Raw genomic sequence first — 22,261 nt, forward strand, 5'->3', positions numbered from 1 at the left:
ATGGAGAGTGATCTGCGACCCTCTGAGTCATGGCTTTACATGGAACCAGTTAGGGCTTTAGCCCAGAGCTAGAGCGCAACAGTGAAGACTACGGGAGTCAAAGGTCATCATATTCTATTTGTACAATTGTGCGAGTATCTGTAAAATACTTTAGCCAAGCCACATATTTTAAATACCTTTAATGCCCAAATTACAGCCTATTTCTAAAATCCATCATGCTATTTGACAAGTCATTAGGATCAGAAATAAAAACCTGTGTCTGACATTCCTTGTGCTGATTGGCAACACAGTAGCTCTTTGTCAAGATACAAATAACTGAAGCATGTATAGCAGCTGCTGCTTGGGCACAGACTTCCTGGGTCGATTGCCCCATGACCACCTGGGTTAGAATTCTTGCTTAGAATTGACCACCTGGATCACCGTGATAGAGCGAGACTCCGTCTCAAAAAAAAAAAAAAAAAAAAAAAAACAAGGATAGACTACCTGGGCATGGCGCAGTGGCGTTTGCCTGTAATCCCAGCTACTTGGGAGGATGAGGCAGGAGGATCACTTGTGCCCAGGAGCTCCAGGGCAATCTGGGCAACATAGTGAGACCCTGTCTCTAAATATGAAAAATAAAAAAAAGAATTGACCACCTGGGTTGTGGCTTAATGAAAGTAGTACATATGATATCCCAGAGTATATATGGAAATATTTAAAAGTAAATTGGAGATATTAGAACAATCATCTCTGCCACATCCCAATTAATAATCTGGACAAGTTAGTCAACATTCCTGTGCTTTCAATTATTCATTTGTTCATGCACATAGATTTTGAGGTCAATAAAATAATGTACATAAAGTACTTAGAATCATGTCTGATACACACACACACACAAAAGACACCCAATAAGTGGTAGCTCCTATTACTAACTGTATAGTGCACACCACCATACATCTTCTACTTGCCTCTCGGAAAGCCTTGGCTCTTGTCCAGGTTTGGTCAACATGGAAAGAGAAAACTGAGGTCCACCCAGATATGCTACATGCTAGTGCATGCTAAGTTGTCACAGTACAAAGGCAGGCCCTAGGCTTACAAACTGGAAAAATTCATTTTCCTCAGTGTCCCCAGAGGTTACGCATGATAAGCTCCTTAGAGACTGATGTATATAAATCAAACTTTCTATTTTTAAATTATCATGAGCAATTTAGTTAGCAAATGCATTGGGTATTTTAGTTCTTAGAAGTAAATGATAATATCTTTAGGATGAGTTTATTTTATACAATGGATACATTCCTGAAGACTGCATTAGCCAAAACTTATGTAACTCAAAGCAATTTTTCCCACATTAATACATTTAAAGTATGAAAGAGTAGATTTCCAGTGCACATAAATCTACACCAGTTGGTACATAATTGCTTTTTAATGGTGCTTTTCATTTCTTCGGCATGATCTCTGATATTTTGCAGAAATCAATCTGCTGAATTATAAGCATATAATATCATAATGGCTGTCTGGTCTTCTGCAGAGCCTCTTTATGACATCTAAAGTGCAGAATAAATGCACTGCTCCTGGTGCTTTAATGTGCCATCACGTTATGAATGCTCACATGACATGGCCATAGGATGTTAACAAAATCACATTTCGATTGTCACCAAAATCACTTGGAGTTCTGAGCTGTGTGAACAGCAGCGTAGTCTACGAGATATCTGCCAAAGGAAGAGAGGATTTCTGTTTTAGAACTGAAGTGGCACAGTTTACAATTCACTTGTCTGAGCAGTTTTGACATGAGCAATTCTTGATTTTATTTTAATTCGGGGGATTTGCACCATTTCTCATTTTGAGCACAAAATGAGACCTTATGAATGTTCCGTATTACACAATTTCAAATACATGTAACTCAAATTCACCTAAAACATGACTGTGTTGTACTGACAAATTATTGCCCTTTCCATCTTTTCCTTGTCAAGGAGGATTGCGTAGGAGAGAGACCTTGACTTTGGAGCTACCAGGGAGATCTGCATCTAGTTCAGTTCTTTGTCACTTACTAGCTGGGTGGAACTTCATTTCTTCATCTGAGAAATGGGAATTATAAATGCCTGTCATAGAGGGTGATTCTGAAGATGAATAATACTATCAAACATTTATTAGGGGGCTTCCTATAGGCCACCCAATTTATATATATCATTGCATTAATTTTACCGAAATTCCATGGAATAGAAATTTTTAGTCCATAGAGGAATAGGGCTCATAGAAGTTAAGTAATCTGACTCAGGCCAGATAGCTAGTAAACAGCAGAACTGAGATTCGAACTCAGGTGTGAACTGACTTCAAATCAAGACACATTCCTCCTTATTGGAATTAAATGAAATCACGTCTCTATTATGTCCAAGAATAATATCCAACATGCTAGCGGTAGGATCTTGTAAAAGAAAAAAGAAAAAAATAATTTACAAAGAATAATATCTGACATAAAGCAGATAATTATAGATGGAAATTAGTATTACCATTATTATGGAAACCTTCTTCCCCATGTCCAAAACACACACACACACACACACCATCTGTACACTACATTGCCTTAATCTTCTATTTATTTTCCCACACAATGCTTATATACATACGCGTACCTATACACATACCTGTACATATATAGTATGACAAGAGAAATGAATTTTCTCAAGGCCTTTCCAGAGAGCTTACAAAGACAAATACCTATTGCTTTTCCTCCTAGAACAGATAGCACTGGCAAAGTCCCCCAGTTATCTGACAATAAAGTAAGTATATGTATTAGTTTCTTAGGGTTGCTGTAACAAAGAACCACAGATTGAATGGCAAATAAACATTGATTTTATTAAATTCAGAGGCTTAGAAGTCTGAGATCGTGGTGTCAGCAGGATTGGTTCCTTCTGTTGGCTGAGAGGGAGTCTCTGTTCCAACCCTCTCCCCTAGCTTCCGGTGATTTGTTGGCAATTTTTGGCGTTCCTTGGCTTGTACACTCATCATCCTAATCTCTGCCTTCATCTTCACGTGGCATTGTCCATTTTCCTGATGATGTCTCATCACATTATCTTCCCTCTGTGTGTGCAGGTCTGTGTCTGAATTTCTCTCTGTCGTAAGTCACACCAGATTAAGTCTACCATAATGACTTTGTTTCAACGTGATGACCTCTGTAATGGGCCTGTTTCTAAAGAAGGTCACATTCTGAGTTACTGGGAGTTAGAATTTCAATGTATCATTTAGGGAGGACACCCAGTGTGCAAGAAGATTTGTGTGTGTGTGAAAAAGAGACAGAGAGAGAGAGAGAGAGAGAATACAGGTGAGCAGAGCTAACACTGGACAAAAGCATTGTGGGAGTTGATATTGATTTGTTGTCGAAGCTCATCTACCTGCTAGAATCTCTCTTGGTGTCTGGCATGTTGGATGTGTTAATGCAAAAATCTTAGGATTGCAAGCGACTCAATTGGAACTAGATTAAGCAAAGAGGGAATATATCGGGTTACACAATCAAACCATAGAAATGGCAGGGGTGGCCTGGTGTGGTGGCTCCCACCTGTAATCCCAGCACTTTGGGAGGCTGAGGTGGGCGGGTCACTTGAGGTCAGGAATTCGAGACCAGCCTGGCCAACATGATGAAATCCTGTCTCTACTAAAAGTACAAAAATTAGCTGGACGTGGTGGTGTGCACCTGTAGTCCCAGCTACTCGGGAGGCTGAGGCAGGAGAATCGCTTGAACCCCAGAGGTGGAGGTTTCAGTGAACCGAGACTGCACCCCTACACTCTAGCCTGGGCACAGAGGGAGACTCTGTCAAAAAAAAGAAAGAAAAGAAAAGAAAAGAAAAGAAAAGAAAAGAAAAGAAAAGAAAAGAAAAGAAAAGAAAAGAAAAGAGAAAAGGGCAGGGGAGGAGTAGCCAAAGAGCCAGGGACTTGAACGCTGTCATTTCTCTCTCTTTCTCTGCTCTTTTCTGCATGCTGCCTTCTTTCTTCTGGCTTTCTTCATTGAGGGTGCAGGCATGATGTCAGACCACTCCTCACTTCCATTCTTGCAACCCTGTAACCAGAAAATTAAGAGCAAAGCCTTCTTGATTGGTTAGGGAAGCAAGCCAACAGGCTCTTCTAGGATCACATGACCTTCCCTAAACCACCCCCTGAATGCCAACCCTTAAACCTGAGTCATATGCTTACCTCTAGCTAGGGGTCTAGGGATACTAGGATTGGCATTACTGAAGTTCGAGAGGAACAGTTCCCCAACGAAGGGGATAAAATAAACAGGGCTTTGGGCACATGTGCAGCCCAAGACAGAGCTTCAAATTTGATTTCCTGCAAGTTTGTCTACAGGGCTACTGTACCTGAGTGGAGGGCTGAGTTGGGCTTTTGCTGTCCTGGAATCTCATTGCTGTCCCCGATTGTTGGGTATGAGTTGTGGTGGAGACTGCCTAGCTTCACCAAACTCATTGCCTCCTTTTTCCTGGCACAGAGCTGCGCTGTATTTTGCAGCCTCTGTTGAAGTTACATCGCTGGTAAGCACTGGCCAAGTAATTGAGTTCTAGCCAAAGGGTGATTAGAAGTGACGTGTGCCACCTTTATATCTGCTCCATAAAACCTCCCATTCTCCCACACTTTTCCCTGCTGCCAGCTCGAAGCAGATGGGCGTGGCAACGTGAAGTCACGTGTTGAAGTTGATGGTACCGCAGGATGGAGGGAGCACAGATTCCTGAATCTCTTCTTGGAGAAGGCCCATCTGCTCACCAGGAATCCCATTTGAGACTTTACGTGAGAGAGAAACACACGTCTATTGTAGCAATTACAAATTTCAGAGTTTGCTACAGCAGCGAGTGTTACTCTAACCAACAGAATTTCTTCCTTTTTTCATCAATCTTGCTTTCCCAAGTAGCCACAGGGGATACTGAAGCCAACAGAGCTGGTTTGAATTCTGACTCTGTACTTACTAGCCAGCCACTCTGCATGTTTGGGTGCAGTCTTCTTCTTTATAGAATGATCATGCCTACTTCACAAGGCCAAAGTAAGCTTTGAACGCTAGAGGGAAGATGCATGCTGTCATCGCAGAGTAGGTGTTGATCGTATTGTGTTTTTCAACTATCATAGGGTGACTTCATCCAGAATGACTTCCCATATGGCTGCTTTGGAGAAATATAGTCTCAGCTAGGAGATTCTTCAGTCTCAGAAAAGAGGCTTCCTGAATCAGAACGCTTTATGTCCTTGGGCTATGGTAAAATGCCATTGCCACTGATCCGTCATTCTACCAGGAGGCAAACCCCAGCAGATGGTAAATCCCCAGTTCTAGCTCTAACTCTCTGGAACCCCTCAGGTAGGAATAATTCCCAATTCCAGGCATGTAGCTCTCTGATTCTCTTTTATTCATTTATACACTTATTCATTTGTTCATTCATTCATGCATGTGTCCACCTGTCTGCTTATCCATCCATCCATGCAACAACTATTTACAGCGTGCCAACTCTGTGCCAGGCAATGTGCTGAGAGCTAGAGATGCAGATGTGAAAAGGAAAAGCTCTCCTCACTCCCATCGAGCTTCCATTCTACTGAGAGGGCAGACAAGAGAGCGACAGACGCTATGGTAGGAGTGAGTGGTATAGGGTGCTATGGAGGCTCAGAGAGGGCACTTAGTCTAGGACTCGGAAGAGGTGTGTCACAAGTAGTGATGCCAAGCACAAGTTTTTCCTGGCAAAAGAATGGCAAAACTGGTTCTACCACAACTACCAGCTACTCTTGAAATCAACTTTTTGGGGTCTTCTACCAGCCTGCTGCATCATGAAGATATACCACCACTACCACCACATCTACCACCATCACCACCACCAGTACCACCACCATCACCACCACCACCACCACCACCACCACCACCACCTCCACCACCATCACTGCCACCTCTACCACCACCATCACCACTGCTGCCACCACCATCACCACCACCGCCACCACCATCACCACCAGCTCCACCACCAACACCACCAGTACAATCATCACCATCACCACCACTGCCACCTCTACCACCACCACCACTGCTACCACCACCAGTACCACCACCACTGCCACCTCAACCATCACTGCCACCATTGCCACCACCACCATCACCACTAGCTCAACCACCATCACCACCACCACCTCTAACACCACCACCAGCACTACCACTATCACCACCACCACCACCAGTACTATCATCATCACAACCACCACCATCACCACCAGCACCATCACCACCACCACCAGTACCACCATCGCCACAACCACCACCACCACCAGTACCACCACCATCACCACAACCACAACCATCACCACCACCACCACCCCCATCACCACAACCACAACCATCACCACCACCAGTACCACCACCATCACCTCAACCACCACAACCACCACCATCGCCACCACCACTATCACCAGCTCCACCACCACCACCACCAGTAAAACCATCACCATCACCACCATCACTGCCACCACCACCAGTACCACCACCACTGCCACCTCAACCATCACTGCCACCACCACCATCACCACTAGCTCAACCACCATCACCACCTCCAACCACCTCTAACACCACCACCAGCACCATCACCACCATCACCACCACCAACAGTACCACCACCATCACCACAACCACCACCATCACCACCAGCACCATCACCACCACCGCCACCAGTACCACCACCATCACCACAACCACCATAACCACCACCATCACCACCATCACCATCACCACCACCACTGCTTCCACCACCATCACCACCACCACCACAACCATGATCACCACCACCACCATGACCACCACCACCACCAGCACCACCATCACCACCATCAGCACCAAAACCACCACCAGTGCCCCCATCACTACCACCACCAGCACTACCATCATCACCATCACTACCACCACCACCATCACCATCACCATCACCACTGCCATCACTACTACCACCACAACCACCATGATCACCACTACTACCACAACCATCATCACCATCACCACCAGGACCATCACCACTGCCACCATCGACACTATCATCACTACCAACACCACCACCAGCACCATCACTATTACCACCACCACCACCACCATCACCACCTCCACTACCACCACAACCACCATGATCACCACCACCACCGTCATCATCACCATCACCACCAACACCATCACCACCACCAACACCCTACCACCACCATCACCACCAACACCACCATCATCAACACCACCACCACCACCACCACCATCACCACCACCACTACCAACACAACTGCCAGGATCGCCACCACCACCACCATCATCACCATCACCATCACCACCAACGCCATCACCAACACCAACACCATCACCATCACCACCAACACCACCACCATCACCACCTCCACCACCACCTCAACCACCACAATCACCACCACCACCACTGCCTCCACCATCATCACCACTACCACCAGTACCACCACTATCACCACCACTAACACCACAGCCTCCACCACCACCACCACCACCTCCATTACCACCAACACCACCATCACCACCACCATCATCACCTGCACCACCAGTACCACCACCATCAGCATCACCACCACCACCATCACCACCAAGACCACTGCCACTTCTACCACCACCACCTCCACGACCATCACCAACACTACCACCACAATCATCACCACCACCACTGCCACCAGTAACACCACCATTACCACCACCACCACTGCCACCTCTACCACCACCACCTCTACTACCACCACCTCCACTCTACTACCACCACCTCCACCACTACTACCACTACCACCGCCACCTCTACCACCACCACCACTGCCACCTCCACCACCATCACCATCACCATCATTACCACCACTACCACCACCATCACCACCACCACCATCACCATTACCACCATCACCACCACATCTACCACTGTTGCCACCATCACCACTACCGCCACCTCTCCCACCACCACCTCTACCATCATCACCACCACCTCCACCATTATTACCACCACCACCACCACGATCACCACCACCACCATCCCATCATTACCACCACCACCAGCACCACCATCATCACCACCACCTCTAGCACCACCACCATCACCACTACCACCACTGCCACCTCTACCACCACCACCACTGCCTCCACCACCATCACCATCACCACCACCACCATCACCACCACCACCTCTACCACCACCTCCACAACCATCACCACCACCTCCACCATCATCACCACCACCACCACCACCATCCCACCATTACCACCACCATCATCACCACCACCATCACCACTACCATCACCACCACCACCATCACCGCCACCATCACCATCATCGACACCACTACCACCACCACCACTATCACCACCATCACCTCCCTTTCTAAGCTGCACCATGCTGAACTTCAAAATTTCTTGAAAATATCATCCCCTGGGGAACCCTATGGCTATTTTTACCTCTTCCACGTATGCCTTCCTCCCCACAACCATCACTGTTCCACTCAACGGGGCATAAACATCTATAAGGCATTCTGTATATATGTATTTATATAATTTTTTTTTTTTCAGAGTCTTGCTCTGTCATTCAGTCTGGAGTACAGTGGTGCAATCTTGGCTCACTGCAACCTCCACCTCCCAAGTTCAAGCAATTCTCGTGCCTTAGCCTCTCAAATAGCTGGGACTCCAGGTGCGCGCCACCATGTCTGCCTAAATTTTTTGTGTTTTTAGTAGAGACGGGGTTTCACTGTGTTGGCCAGGCTGGTCTCAAACTCCTGATCTCAAGTGATCCACCTGCTTCGGCCTCCCAAACTGCTGAGATTACAGATGTGAGCTAGCAGCCTGGCCTATAAAGTCTTAAACATGCTCACAATATATATGTTTATGTATCTTTGTAAGTATATGCCAAATGCCTAAAATGGAATATAGATGTATACATGTTTGCACAAATACACATATGTGTATGTATACGTAAGGCATATGCATACATGTGAACAGACATATGTATAATCTTCAAATTTTCAAGAAAACAAATTGTTAAATTGAGGTTACGTATTGCTACCTACCTCAGAAATCAACTTTTATTAAATTTTCCCCAAAGCAGAAATAAAAGGCAGTCTATAGATTATTTTGCTATCAGAGACAACCAACAAGCCCAACAAACTGTGGAAGTGCCTGGCTGATGTGAAAGTTATTCTATCGTTTTTCCTTTTCTTTTTAATTAAAATTTATTTATTTATTGACAGTGTTCCACTCTGTTGCCCAAGGTGCAGTGCAGTGGTGTAATCACAGCTCACTGTAGCCTCAAACTCATGAGTTCAAATGATCTTCACACCTCAGCCTCCCGAGTAGCGGGGACCACAGGCATATGTCAATTTTTAAATTTTTTTGTAGAGAGGGAGTCTTGCTAGGTTGCCCAGACTTGTCTCAAACTTCCGGCCTCAAGTGATCTCCCACCTTAGCCTCCTAAAGTGCCAGGATTACAGGCATGGCCACGGGGCTTGTCTTACCTTTTTTCTTTCTTCTTTTTTTTGAGACAGAGTCTGGCTCTGTCGCCCAGGCTGGAGTGCAGTGGTGCGATCTCAGCTCACTGCAAGCCCCGCCCCTCGGTTCACGCCATTTTCCCTCCTCAGCCTCCCGAGTAGCTGGGACTACAGGCGCCCGCCACCACGCCCGGCTAATTTTTGTATTTTTGGTAGAGATGGGGTTTCACCGTGTTAGCCAGGATGGTCTGGATCTCCTGACCTCGTGATCCGCCCGCGTCGGCCTCCCAAAGTGCTGGGATTACAAGCGTGAGCCACTGCGCCCGGCCGCTTACCCTTTTTCTTTGAGGAAGATGTTTTTATTGGAATAGTGTTAGCAGTTTCTTCCCTTCTCTTAGTATCTAGAATAATGAGCCTAGTGCTGTGGCTCATGCCTGTAATCCTAGCTCTGGGATTGTTAGAATTTCTGATGCCCGTGAAAGTGGCCCTTTGGGTTGAGAGAGAGGAGAAAAACTTTCTCTTATATTTTATTAATAACCAGGAGAATTATGATGATGATATTAATAATAGCAATAATCAATATTTAATTAACACATAACACTCCCCGTGTGCCAGGCACTATTCTAAGTGTTTTGACATGTTGCCTCGTTTGTGCCTCAGTGTTTGAGATGTTATCTTGTTTATGTCTCATAAGTACTCCGTGAGGGAGGCTCCAATACGATCATTAAACAGAGAGGTTTAATGACCTGCCGAAAGTTACACAGCAGTTGCAGAAGCAGGATTTGAACCCCGACAATCTGGTTCTAGATTGCCACGTTACCCTTAGCAGCCCTGCTCTCACGCAAGGCAGTCCTGAAAGGACAGGAAGAGGAGCCGTTTGAGCCGGGAGGAGGTGCTCCGAGAACCCTCAAGAGGACCCGGGCCCTGAACTAGAAGCCCCACGTGCCTGGGCCTCCCTCTCCAGCAGGGGGCGCACATAGCCCACATTTTCTGGGCTCCCTCTAACCACAGATACCTCCCCTTATTGAGAGCTGGAACTCCTGACTTTTGTGGGAAAGGCTCTGATCTCAAAACTTTCTCCAGCATTCTTTAAGTATTTACAGTGTACTACTCAAAGGAATGATGCGGTACATGGCCATAGCCAAGGGAATGATTCAGGACCGTTCTTGGAGGACCTGAAATGGGTATCAATAAGCAGAAACCCAAGAAGCCCCTATAGGCCCCAAACTTACAACAGCGCTGCCTGGTTCCAGATGAACCACAAACACTCCAAGCCGGGGTTTTTCTTAACACACCCCGAAGACATTCTATTAAAATAGCCCTGCTCATGGGTGGCCTCCCATGCATGAGTCCTCTCACATGGTTTGCACGCTGATGGGGCCAGTGCTGAACTCACCACATTAGCCCTTTGGAACACGTGCTGAGGTGTGTCCTCTCTAGTGACGTTTGTCACATCCTTTGCAAGAAACTAGCTCACAGAAGCAGTCCCTGAAGGCCAAACCTCAACCTGCACCAGAGGCAGAGAGGCCAGGAGACGAGGTTTGGTAGAATTTGTACCTCTTGTGGTGGTGGGGGGAGGAGAACGGCTCAGTGAAGCGCTCCTTCCACCCTTTTAGTGCTCTGCAGTAAAGACTGAGTTAGGGGCTCAGGCCTGTAGTGGCAGCATTTTGGGAAGTCAGGGCGGGTGGACCACTTGAGCCCAGGAGTTCCAGACCAGCCTGGGCTACATGGCAAAACCCTGTCACTACAAAAATATACAAAAATTAGCCAAGCACGGTGGCGCATACCTGTAGTCCCAGCTACTGGGGAGGCTGAGGTGGGAGGATCCCTTGAGTCTGGGATGTGGAGGCTTCAGTAAGCTGTGGTTGTGCCATTGCACTCTAGCCTAGGTCACAGAGTGAGATCCTGTCTCAAAATTCAAGGGGAAAAAAAAAAAAAAAGACTGAATGAGAGGGCTAACTTAATGGGGACCTCTCAGACTCAGAGCAGGAACAAAGTTGGTTGCCCTGGGACTTGAAAAGTTTCTTCAAAATCCTATACATTTGTCAGCTGCTCTCAGGAGCCCTAGCAGGCTTCAGGGATCTCTTAGCCCCTCTGCTATGGTCTGAATGTTTGTGTTTCCCTAAAATCCATATGCTGAAATCCTACCCCCTAAGGTGATGGTATTAGGAGCTGGGTCTTTGGGAGGTGATTAGGTCATGAAGGCAGAGGCCTCCTGAATGGGAGGCGTGCCCTTATGAAAGATGCCCAAGAGAGACCTCCCACCCCATCCACCTTGGGAGGACACGGTGAGAAGGCACAATCTATGAACTAGAGGGCAGAACCTTGCCAGATGCCAGCTCTGCCTGTGCCTTGATCTTGGAGTTCCAGCCTCCGGAACGGTGAGAAATGAATTTCTGTGGTTTATAAGACACCCAGTTGGCTGGGTGAGGTGATTCACGCCTGTAATCCCAGCACTTTGGGAGGCTGAGGCGGGCAGATCATGAGGTCAGAAGATGGAGACCATCCTGGCCAACATGGTGAAACTCTGTCTCTACTAAAAAAAAAAAAAAAAAAAAAAATACAGAAAATTAGCTGGGCGTGGTGGCCGGTGCCTGTAGTCCCAGCTACTTGGGAGGCTGAGGCAGGAGAATGGCGTGAGCCCAGGAGGTGGAGCTTGCAGTGAGCTGAGATTGTGCTACTGCACTCCAGCCTGGGCAACAGAGCGAGACTCGGTCAAAAAACAAACAACCAAACAAAACAGCCAGTTTATGGTATTTTGTTATAGTATACCTTCCAAAGTGGTGCCCTTTCTGTATATACTTTGGCATAAGACATCTGATTCAAAATTAAATGAGAGCGACCATAAAGAGAAATACCCCACTGCCAGCTTGCAGGGAAGGGCCATAGAAGATCGCTTGGGTTCAGACTCTAGTTCTGCTTCCTGGGGGCTGAGCAGTCCCTGGGGAGGCAATTTACTTTTCTCTGTACCATGATTTTCTCACCTGAAAAATGAAAATAATAAAATGCATGCCATAGGGTTGTTAAGCGCATTCAACGAACCAATGCATGTGGTTCTAAGCGCAGCACGTGGCCCACGCAGTAAGCACTAACTGAATCTTAGCTGTTGTGATTTCACCTATTCATGCAGGCCAGGACTCTGAGGAAAAAAGGAAATCTCTTGCTATTGTCATCTTTATTGATACCGTCACACTTTTTTTCTGCTCTGGGTGGCACTGGCAAACTTCCTGTCTTCCCCAGGAGAACTTGATACCCCTGCCCCCACCTCCCCCAAAGGCAAACACCCTCCTGCCAGGTAGCAACTGGATGCCATGCGGAGGCATTCTCTCCTGGAATCAGGTTCCTGGGTATTTGTCCTCAGGGCCAGTCGTTGGAGTTGAGGTCAGTTGAAGTTCAAGAGGGCCTTTATTCTGACTTTTACTGTATATTGATTTGCGGTACTTAGAAGACAACGTGTTTGTCCTCCTGGCCTTCAGGGCCGCGGCCAAGGCCACAACAATGCAGCCCTTCTTCAATGGCCCTGTTACCTTCCGGGAGCAGGCAGGGTGTGGCGAGAACTTCTGGGTGGCAAGAGCTCCAGGGTGTGGTGAGAACTCTGGGTGTGGCTGCCCAGGGCAGGCCTTGGAGAAAGCAGTTAAGAAACAAGCAACGAGGCTTGGTGCCCCAGGTCTGAATGTTGGAGCCACCCGTGGTTCTGGCCCTGTTATGGAGTAGCTATGGGGACCCAAGTTCTCTGCCCCTCACTTTCCCCGGCTGTCCAGCATAACGGCAGCAGCAGTAACAGCAACAGTGTACTTTTACTGAGTACTTACTGCCCACATGTGGGACTTCGTAGCTCTCCCTTAACGGTACCCTAGAACTTAAAGTATAATAAAAAAATAAAAATAAAAAATAAAAATAAAAAGACCAGCCACTGCACCTGCGTTCTATACCTACTCTTAGCTTTGTGACCTTGGAGACGCCGCTCCGGCCCTTGTTCCTCAACTTCTTAATCTGTAAGAAGTGGGGCAGTTAAGAGTGCCTTCTTCTTTGAATTGCAAGAGGATTAAATGAGAAAGCCTGGGAATAGCTCCCAGCCCAAGGTAGTATTATGAGCAATACTATGATAAATTTCACATGCATGATCTCATGTCATTTTCATAGCAATACTGTGAAATAGGTTCTCTACAGGGGAGAGGCTCAGAGGATGCAGAAAGAAGCAAGCAAAGCTAGGATTTGACCCCAGGATTATATAGTTCTGAGTCCCAAACTCTGGATCTGAAATCAATGGGCCTTACTGCCTTTCATTTGCCATCGTCACCTGAAGAAACACTTATTGAGCAGCTTACTAGGAGCCAACCCATTGTGACCATATTGAATTGGTTGAAAGTTCCAATTTAACACAGTTCATAAGCACTAATAGAGCTTCTTCTGACCCGGCACTGGGCTGGGTCCCGGCTCTATAGCAGTGACAATGGGGAGTACTTAGGCCCACAAGAAGATCACAGGCAAATCTGCAAACAAATAACAGCTCCTGTTGAGATCCAACACCTTTTTAAGTCTCCATATACTCTCTGCTTGCAACTCCATTTGGAAAATTTCTTGGACTTCCTTATCTCCTTTAAGGGCCTTAAATAAAAACATCTGCCCTCTTTTGCTTGAGATTTCCACTTCTAGATTGAGGTTTAAAAAGAACTGTGAAGGCCAGCCATGGTGGCTCACGCCTTTAATCCCAGCTGTTTGGAAGGCTGAGGCAGGCAAATCATATGAGCTCATGAGTTGGAGACCAGCCTGGGTAAGATGGCAAGACTGTCTCTACAAAAAATACAAAAATTAGCTGGGCGTGGTGGTATGTACCTGTAGTCCCAGCTGTTCAGAAGGCTGAGGTGGGAGGATGGCTTGAGCCCGGGAGGTCGAGGTTGCAGTGAGCTGAGATCGCGCCATTGGACTCCAGTCTGGGTGATAGAGCCAGATCTTGTCTCAAAAAATAAAATAAAATAAAATAAAATAAAATAAAATAAAATAAAATAAAACGAACCATTAAATGAAATGACACAAATAAAGTAACTGGAGAGCTGTATATCCGTTTACTCTTGAAAGACTAGAAAGATTTGGCCGGGCGCAGTGGCTCACGCCTGTAATCCCAGCACTTTAGGAGGCCAAGGCAGGTGGATCACCTGAGGTCGGGAGTTTGAGACCAGCCTGACTAACCCCATCTCTACTAAAAATACAAAATTAGCCAGGCGTGGTGGTGCGTGCCTATAATCCCAGCTACTCAGGGGGCTGAGGCAGGAGATTAGTTTGAACCCGGGAGGTGGACGTTGCGGTGAGCCGAGATTGCGTTATTGCACTCCAGCCTGGGTAACAAGAGTGAAACCCTGTCTCAAAAAAAAAAAAAAAAAAAAAAAAAAAAAAGAGACTAGAAAGATTTCATAAGGGTTCAAGGAAAGGAAAGACCTCTATTGGGTATATACTGCTGTGGGTGAGGGCCTCCTTTAGGAAGTGGGCTTTGGAAAATTGCTTCTGGATTCTGGAAAAGAGGTCAGGAAAATGTCACTCACTGAGAAACTAGGAAGAAAGTAGTTAATGAGATGGACTATTTGCAGGTATAACCCACCCCCAAGATGAGTTGTAGACTGATGCCCAGAGGAGACTCAAAAGACCAAAATCAAATCCATGCATTGATGAACCATGTATATTTACAGAACACCCTTTAGGTACTGTGTTAGTTAGGGTTCTCCAGAAAAACCAAAAAACCATGAGACTAAGGTGTGACTAAACTACAGTGAGTGGCATGCCCACATTTAGCACTGTCCACCTGGGATCAAGTGACCAGGGAACCCAAACCGCGAATGAGGAGGCTCTTCTGGTGCCTGTAGAAAAATCACCAGCACTGTGGGTAAGAACATGGACCCTGGAGCCAGATTGCCTCTTACTGTAGGAAGTGCTCACCTTGAGTAAATGCCTTACCTTCCCAAGGCCTCACAGTTTGGAGCTCTTGGCAGGGAAAGCATATCTACTCCATAGGTTTGTCATGAGGATGAAATGGGCCATCAGGTGTAAAGTGCTTAGAACAGACCTGGCACACAGGAAGCCTCTATAAGTACCAAAGTGATATAAAAGAAAATTCTCCATTTCTGGAGAGGCCTAACAAGCTGATATGGTTTGGCTGTGTCCCTACCCAAATCTCATCTTGAACTGTACTCCTATAATTCCCACGTGCTGTGGGAGGGACCTGGTGGGAGGTCATTGAATCATGGGGGCGGTTCTCCCATACCATTCTCACAGTGGTGAATAAGTCTCATGAGATCTGATGGTTTTATAAGGGGTTCCCGCTTTCGTTTCTTCCTCATCTACTCTCTCGCTGCCGCCATGTAAGAAGTGCCTTTCGCCTTCCACCATGATTGTGAGGCCTCCCTAGCCACATTGAACTGTAAGTCCATTCAATGTCTTTCTCGTGTAAATTGCCCAGTCTCTGGTGTGTTTTTATCAGCAGTGTGAAAAAGGGCTAATACACAAGCCTAAAGGGGTTTCTCTGGTCCAGCGGGGACCTGGGCCCTCCTGGAGCTGGATAAACCTTAACCCATTGACCCATTGAGGATCAATGCCTGCTTGTAGGGCTGCATGCTGCCCGCGCGCTTTCGTGCTTACATCAAGGCTTTAGACCCTCATTTCAATGTGGACCACGTATGTAGGTTTCCCTGAGCCTGACAGCCTCTGAGTGCTCACAAGAAAATCAAAGTCCCTGCTTGGATATCAGAGGACCAACCCCCAAAGCAAATGAGCCAGGTTTCCATCAGAAAACGGATGGTCCAATATCACATAGCAGCAGAACCAGGACCAGAATTCATTTTTCCTGGCTTCAGTCTTGGGCTTTTTACACCTGGAAAGGAAAATAAAATACTTCAAATGTGCAAGAATAAAGTTTCGAGAATGTCAAGCTGCACTTAGAAATACTTTTTTTTTTTTTTTTAAACAGAGTCTCGCTCTGTTGCCAGGCTGGAGTGCAGTGGCGCGATCTTGGCTCACTGCAACCTCCACCTCCTGGGTTCAAGCGATTCTCCTGCCTCAGCCTCCTGAGTTGCTGGGACAACAGGCGTGCACCACCACTCTGGGCTAATTTTTGTATTTTCCATAGATATGGGGTTTCACCATATTGGCCAGGCTGGTCTCGAACTCCTGACCTTGTGATCCACCCGCCTTGGCTTCCCAAAGTGCTGGGATTACAGGCATGAGCCAACGCGCCCGACCTTAGAAAGACATTTTTAAAGTACCCAGCAACTGCAGACTTCCATTTAGATTTTTTCTCTCTGTACCGTCTTCACTCATGGGGTGTGGGTTCCCCCTGGGTGGGACCCCCAGAGGGTTGGTTGGTCCAGGGTTCAGTGAGAATGGGGAAGGTGGGCCCAGAGGCCCGGCAATAAGACTGAGGGTGGACAGGCCTGGTTTTAGAATCTGGGGCAAGGGTTTGAGAGCACGTGGACTTGAGGAACCTGCAGGGCTTTGGAGAGATTGAGAAACGGGTTGAATTAAACAGAAACTGGATGTCAGGGAGGCCCTCAAAACAGGAGTTCTTACACTTTTTCTGTTAGAGCTGCAAGGCATTCTGTGGTTAGGGAGAGAAGGGCCTAGAGGTGCTAGCTTGGGTGTGGCCTGGGAGATTAGAGGGTTGCGGATAAGGCTCGCAACCCCACCCACTTCCAAGCCCTGGGGGTGTTAGAGCAGGACTCAGAGGATGCCATTCTATCAGAAGGAGCTTAGGTTTGGCCCTATTGACAAAGCCTTAAGGGAACAGAGCCTCCGGGGAGACAAGGGGCCTTTAGAATCCAGGAAATCTGAGTTGGAAAGCTTTCGCTGTTCATATTCCATTGCATTCATTCCAATGCAACCCAACACATATTTACTAAGCATCTACCGTATACCAGGCCTGGGAATGCAACAATGAACAAGATGGACAGACTCTTCCTGCCCACATGAAGGTTACAGTATACACAGAGAGGCAAATAAAAATGCAATGAAGTTGACGTTTAATGACAAATTGCAGCGCAAACCCTGAGACTGTTGTGATGAAGAATAAAAGAGGAAAGCTGGCCTTAGATGGGGCTATCCCAGGAAGTGACTTTTCCTCTGCCCAGTGGCAGGATGAGGGCCCCCCACGGGATAAGTGGCTGCTAGTTAACAGCTCACCTCTCTGCAGTTTTCCCTTCTCCAGAGTGGAGCCTCTTCTAATCCTTTTTGCTTCACCCAGCCCTCTGATGCATTTAAAAGATTTTTTTTTTTCTTTTTAAATTACCGTAATCTAGATTTTCCAGTTTTTCTTGGCAGGATATTTGATGTGCTGTAGGCTACTCCATCCTACACCAAAGTGGTGGGTTTCTTTTTCTTTCTATTTTAACTATACAAATTGTACATGAATACAGGATTTTTATAAAAATTAATTTTAAACAGGAGTATATACAGTAAATTGTGACAGTTCTTTTTGTCCCTTTTCACCAGACTTCCTGCCAACATATGTAACTAAACTCTTTCACCCTCCTTGGTGATTCTCCCCTATGTGCAGTTGTAACACCCTGGGCCTCTCTGACTTTCTGCAGTGGCTGGGAGAGGAAAGAGGTAGTTTAACCTGGCAGGCAAATTTGGGAAAAGTTCTAGGTGTGCTCAGCCCAGGGTTTCCCTTTCTTTCTCCTGGGAGTGAGCTGTCTGCAAAAAACACTGATGTTCCTCAGCCTCTGCAGGCCCTCCCTAAATGTTACCAGCTCAGCCCCAACTCCCCAGTCCCAGTAGGGAAGGCCACTGCCAGTCCTGTGCTGCCCTGACTGGGGGCAGGTAAGCTGGCCAGATCCTGGGCCTCAGTTATTAACAGTAGGCCATCTGGACCTCACACTAAGCACGTCCTTCATCTTAGCCTTTATCCAAAAAAAAAAAAAAGTGGGGGGGGAATATTTTGGAAATTATCTGATGTGACTTTGGTGGGACCGAATTCTCCCTCCAAATCTCAGCTGCAAGAGAAGCTAGGGAATGTAATTTTTAGTTTTCTAGACTGTGCGGTACAGGAAGGTAAAGGATAGCAGAATTTGCCACCCCAAAATATACCGCTTGGGCATAAGGATTCTTTTGAGCTAAAGACAACTGAGAAGAAGAAGATACATGGAAAGCTGTCATCCTTTTCCCTATTTGCCTAAAAGCAGGATACAAATTTGTACAACAATTAATCGCTGATAATCCTAGACCCTTATCAGTGAAAAGACAGCATCAGAAGATTCATATAACAAATTTTACTGACTGGTGCTGACCTTCCATATATTTACCTGTCCACAATTTGCTGCCCTAGAAACTCAAAGTTCTTCTGCTTTGTCTTGTTATGTCTTTGAAATTTATTGTTTTTTTTAAAAAGGTGCTATTTAAGTCCAAGTTCTAGCCGCCTGTTTGGGATACTCATCCCTGAATTTTTCCCATGTGTATACACATGTTGATAAACCTCTGTTGTTTCTTTCCTGTTCACCTGTCAGAGCCTCAGCTGAGAACTTAAAAGCGTAGAAGGAAAATGATTTTTTTCCTCCCGGACGAAGGCATATTTAGAAAGAGTAGTTTGACCGGGCATGATGGCTCATGCCTGTATTCCCAGCACTTTGGGAGGCCGAGGCAGGCAGATCACTTGAGTCAGGAGTTCGAGACCAGCCTGGCCAACATGGTGAAACCCCACCTCTACTACAAATACAAAAATTAGCCAGGCACAGTGGTGCGCACCTGTAATCCCAGCTACTTGGGAGGCTGAGGCAGGAGACTCGCTTGAACCAAGGAGGCAGAGGCTGTAGTGAGCCAAGATCGCACCACTGCACTCCAGCCTGGGCGGCAGAGTGAGACTGTGTCTTAAAAAAAAAAAAAAAAAAAAAAAAGAAAGAAAGAAAAAGAAAAAAAAGAAAGAGGTACCCAATTGAGCATATCTACCATGAGCATTAGTAGTGTGTATGATAGTTTATCTTTCATCTCTACACCCTAGAGGCAGTTAGTATTTGAAGTGGCCTAATCAGGAGCCCACAGTTGAGGTGTGTGGCTCTTCGTGTTAAGGTTGTATGGTTGTATCATCTACCTCTAGTCACGGCAGTCAGCTGAATTTTATCAAGAAAACCTGACAGTTGTTGCCCAGTAAAATTAGTTTGGATCTATCTGCAACAGGTTCCTAGAAATTAGATATGTACGGATTAAATTTTGATAAACACTATCAACTTACTTCCTAAATGATCTTTGTCGGTCTTCCTATTCACAGTGTTTGATAATGTCTCTCTTTTTTTTCTCATTTGCATGTCCTTCTCATTCATTCTGAAAGTATGAATAGTAACATAGTGAAAATATTAACTGATTTGTTGAGCAAATTTCAAATGTTGCACTAGGTATTTTACAAACACAATTTCATCCAATCCTAACAGCCCTATCAGCTAGTTATGAACTGCTCCTGTTTTACAGACCAGGTAACTGAAGCTCAGAGAGCTTAAATAGCTTGCAAGGGGGACATAATGGTAAGGAATAAAACAGGAATGTGGACAAAGGCAGTCTGTTCTGAAGCCTGTACGCTTAGGCACAAAGATGTCAAAAAGAGAGACAGACTTAATGACAAGGAGCCAGGCTATAATCCCAGCACTTTGGGAGGCCGAGGCGGGTGGATCACCTGAGGTTAGGAGTTCGAGAACAGACTGGTCAACGTGGCGAAAACCCGTCTCGACTGAAAGTACAAAAAAATTAGCCAGGCATGGTGGGCGCCTGCAGTCACAGCTACTTGAGAGGCTGAAGCAGGAGAATCGCTTGAACTCGGGAGGTGGAGGTTGCAGTGAGCTGAGATCATGCCACTGCACTCCAGCCTGGGTGACAAATCGAGACTCTGTCTCAAAAAATAAATAAATAAATAATAATAATAATGACAAGGGTTGCTCTTGTTTTAAGAATATTATTTAGTTAGTATTTGATTTTTCAAATGATATCTCAGGCTTATAGTTATAAGCCTGTTCTCCAGTTGGGCAGAAATAAAGACTTATTTTTTAAATGGAAAGCTATGCTTAGGATTTAAGGAGCTTCCTAGGAACTCGGGGTGGAGTGGATTGATTTAATTTCTCACCTGAACTGTCTGCATGGGAGATGAGTGGAAGTATAATTGCCTCCGTTCTAGAACACAAAAAGAAGACCAACTACTCCCAGTTTCCAAGTGACCAGTTCCAGATTCCAATAAACAGGTTCAGCTCCTGATTTAACATTTGCCCTGATGTAGTAATTTAGAGGAAGACACAGGTGTGTGTGTGTGTGTTGTGTGACACTCATGTCCCTTACTTAAAAACAGTCAGGGCCGGGCGTGGTGGCTCATGCCTGTAATCCCAGCACTTAGGGAAACTGAGGCGGGGGGATCACGAGGTCAAGAGTTTGAGACGATCCTGGCCAACATGGTGAAACCCCGCCTCTACTAAGAATACAAAAATTAGTCGGGCTTGGTGGTGTGTGCCTATAATCCCAGCTACTTGGGAAGCTGAGGCAGGAGAATCGCTTGAACCTAGGAGGCGGAGGTTGCAGTGAGCGGAGATTACGCCACTGCACTTCAGCCTGGGCGACAGAGCAAGACTCCATCTCGAGGGGAAAAAAAGTTTTCATTAAGGCTGGGCGCAGTGGCTCACACCTGTAATCTCAGCACTTTGGGAGACTGAGGCGGGTGGATCACGAGGTCAGGAGTTCAAGACCAGCCTGGCCAAGATGGTGAAACCCCGTCTCTACTAAGAATACAAAAATTTGCCAGGCGTGGTGGCGGACACCTATAATTCCAGCTACTCGGGAGGCTGAGGCAGAGAATTGCTTGAACCCAGGAAGCAGAGGTTGCAGTGAGCCGAGGTTGCACCATTGCACTCCAACCTGGGCCACACAGCGAGACTTTGTCAAAAAAAAAAAAAAAAAAAAAAAAAAAAGGTGATGGACAGTTCACAGGGTGCCAGGACCAGCTCTGAAGAGAATGATTTTAGAAGGCTCAGTAAGTTGCATCTGTCCCCTCCTCCCTCCCACCTCCATGCACACCTTACCCAAACGTCTTAGCTTCCATAAGCACCACTTCACTTTTCACTATCGAAGCAAAATCTCCAGAGGTGGGACCTTGGGGTCCGTATTTCTCTAACAGGGCCTGCAGATGAGTTTGATTATCAGCCAGGTCTGCGGGCCTCTAGGGTCAGAGGCAGATTCACCGTGAAGCTAAGGCATCTGCAGCTTTGTGCTTTCCAAGTCGTGGCACGAGCCCTTGTGCTGTGTTTCCTTGCCATTGAGGTCTGTGAAATCTATGGAAGTACAGCAAGTACTCAATGTCATCAATAGGTTCTTGGAAACTGCAACCTTAAGTGAAACAACCTATAATGAAACCGATTTTCCCATAGGCTAATAGATAAAAACAAGAATTAAGTTCCCATGGCATATATCTGGTCAGAAGAACAGCATCAAACTTCTAAATAAAGACCAAAACGCTTCTAATATTAAACACTGAAATAAATGTGAGCTATACATGCATTTAAGAAACATGAATAAAACAGGCCGGGCGTGGTGGCTCACGCCCCCCAGCACTTTGGGAGGCCGAGGCGGGTGGATCATGAGGTCAGGAGATCGAGATCACCCTGGCTAACACGGTGAAACCCCGTCTCCACTAAAAACACAAAAATTAGCCGGGTGTAGTGGCGGGCCCCTGTAGTCCCAGCTACTTGGGAGGCTGAGGGGCTGAGGTAGAATGGCGTGAACCCGGGATGGGGAGCTTGCAGTGAGCCGAGATCGCACCACTGCACTCCAGCCTGGGTGACAGAGCGAGACTCTGTTTCAAAAA

The 22,261-nt window shown here is 46.4% G+C and overlaps 1 long non-coding RNA gene across 2 annotated transcripts; it reads right to left on the bottom strand.

Moving 5' to 3' along the window:
* Positions 1–1,605: 1,605 nt before the first annotated feature.
* Positions 1,606–20,634, bottom strand: LOC105487742 (uncharacterized). Of its 2 annotated transcripts, none has more exons than XR_011621368.1 (5): positions 20,537–20,634; positions 19,658–19,746; positions 16,078–16,309; positions 14,284–14,400; positions 1,606–1,688 (listed from the first exon to the last, which is right to left on the bottom strand). It is a non-coding gene; the product is annotated as an uncharacterized lncRNA (long non-coding RNA). The 2 variants fall into 2 exon arrangements; XR_011621367.1 differs by having other exon boundaries at positions 14,284–14,405.
* Between the last annotated feature and the right edge of the window lie 1,627 nt (positions 20,635–22,261).

The sequence above is a fragment of the Macaca nemestrina genome, chromosome 3, assembly GCF_043159975.1.
Source record: "Macaca nemestrina isolate mMacNem1 chromosome 3, mMacNem.hap1, whole genome shotgun sequence".
In the NCBI taxonomy this organism is placed as follows: domain Eukaryota; kingdom Metazoa; phylum Chordata; class Mammalia; order Primates; family Cercopithecidae; genus Macaca; species Macaca nemestrina.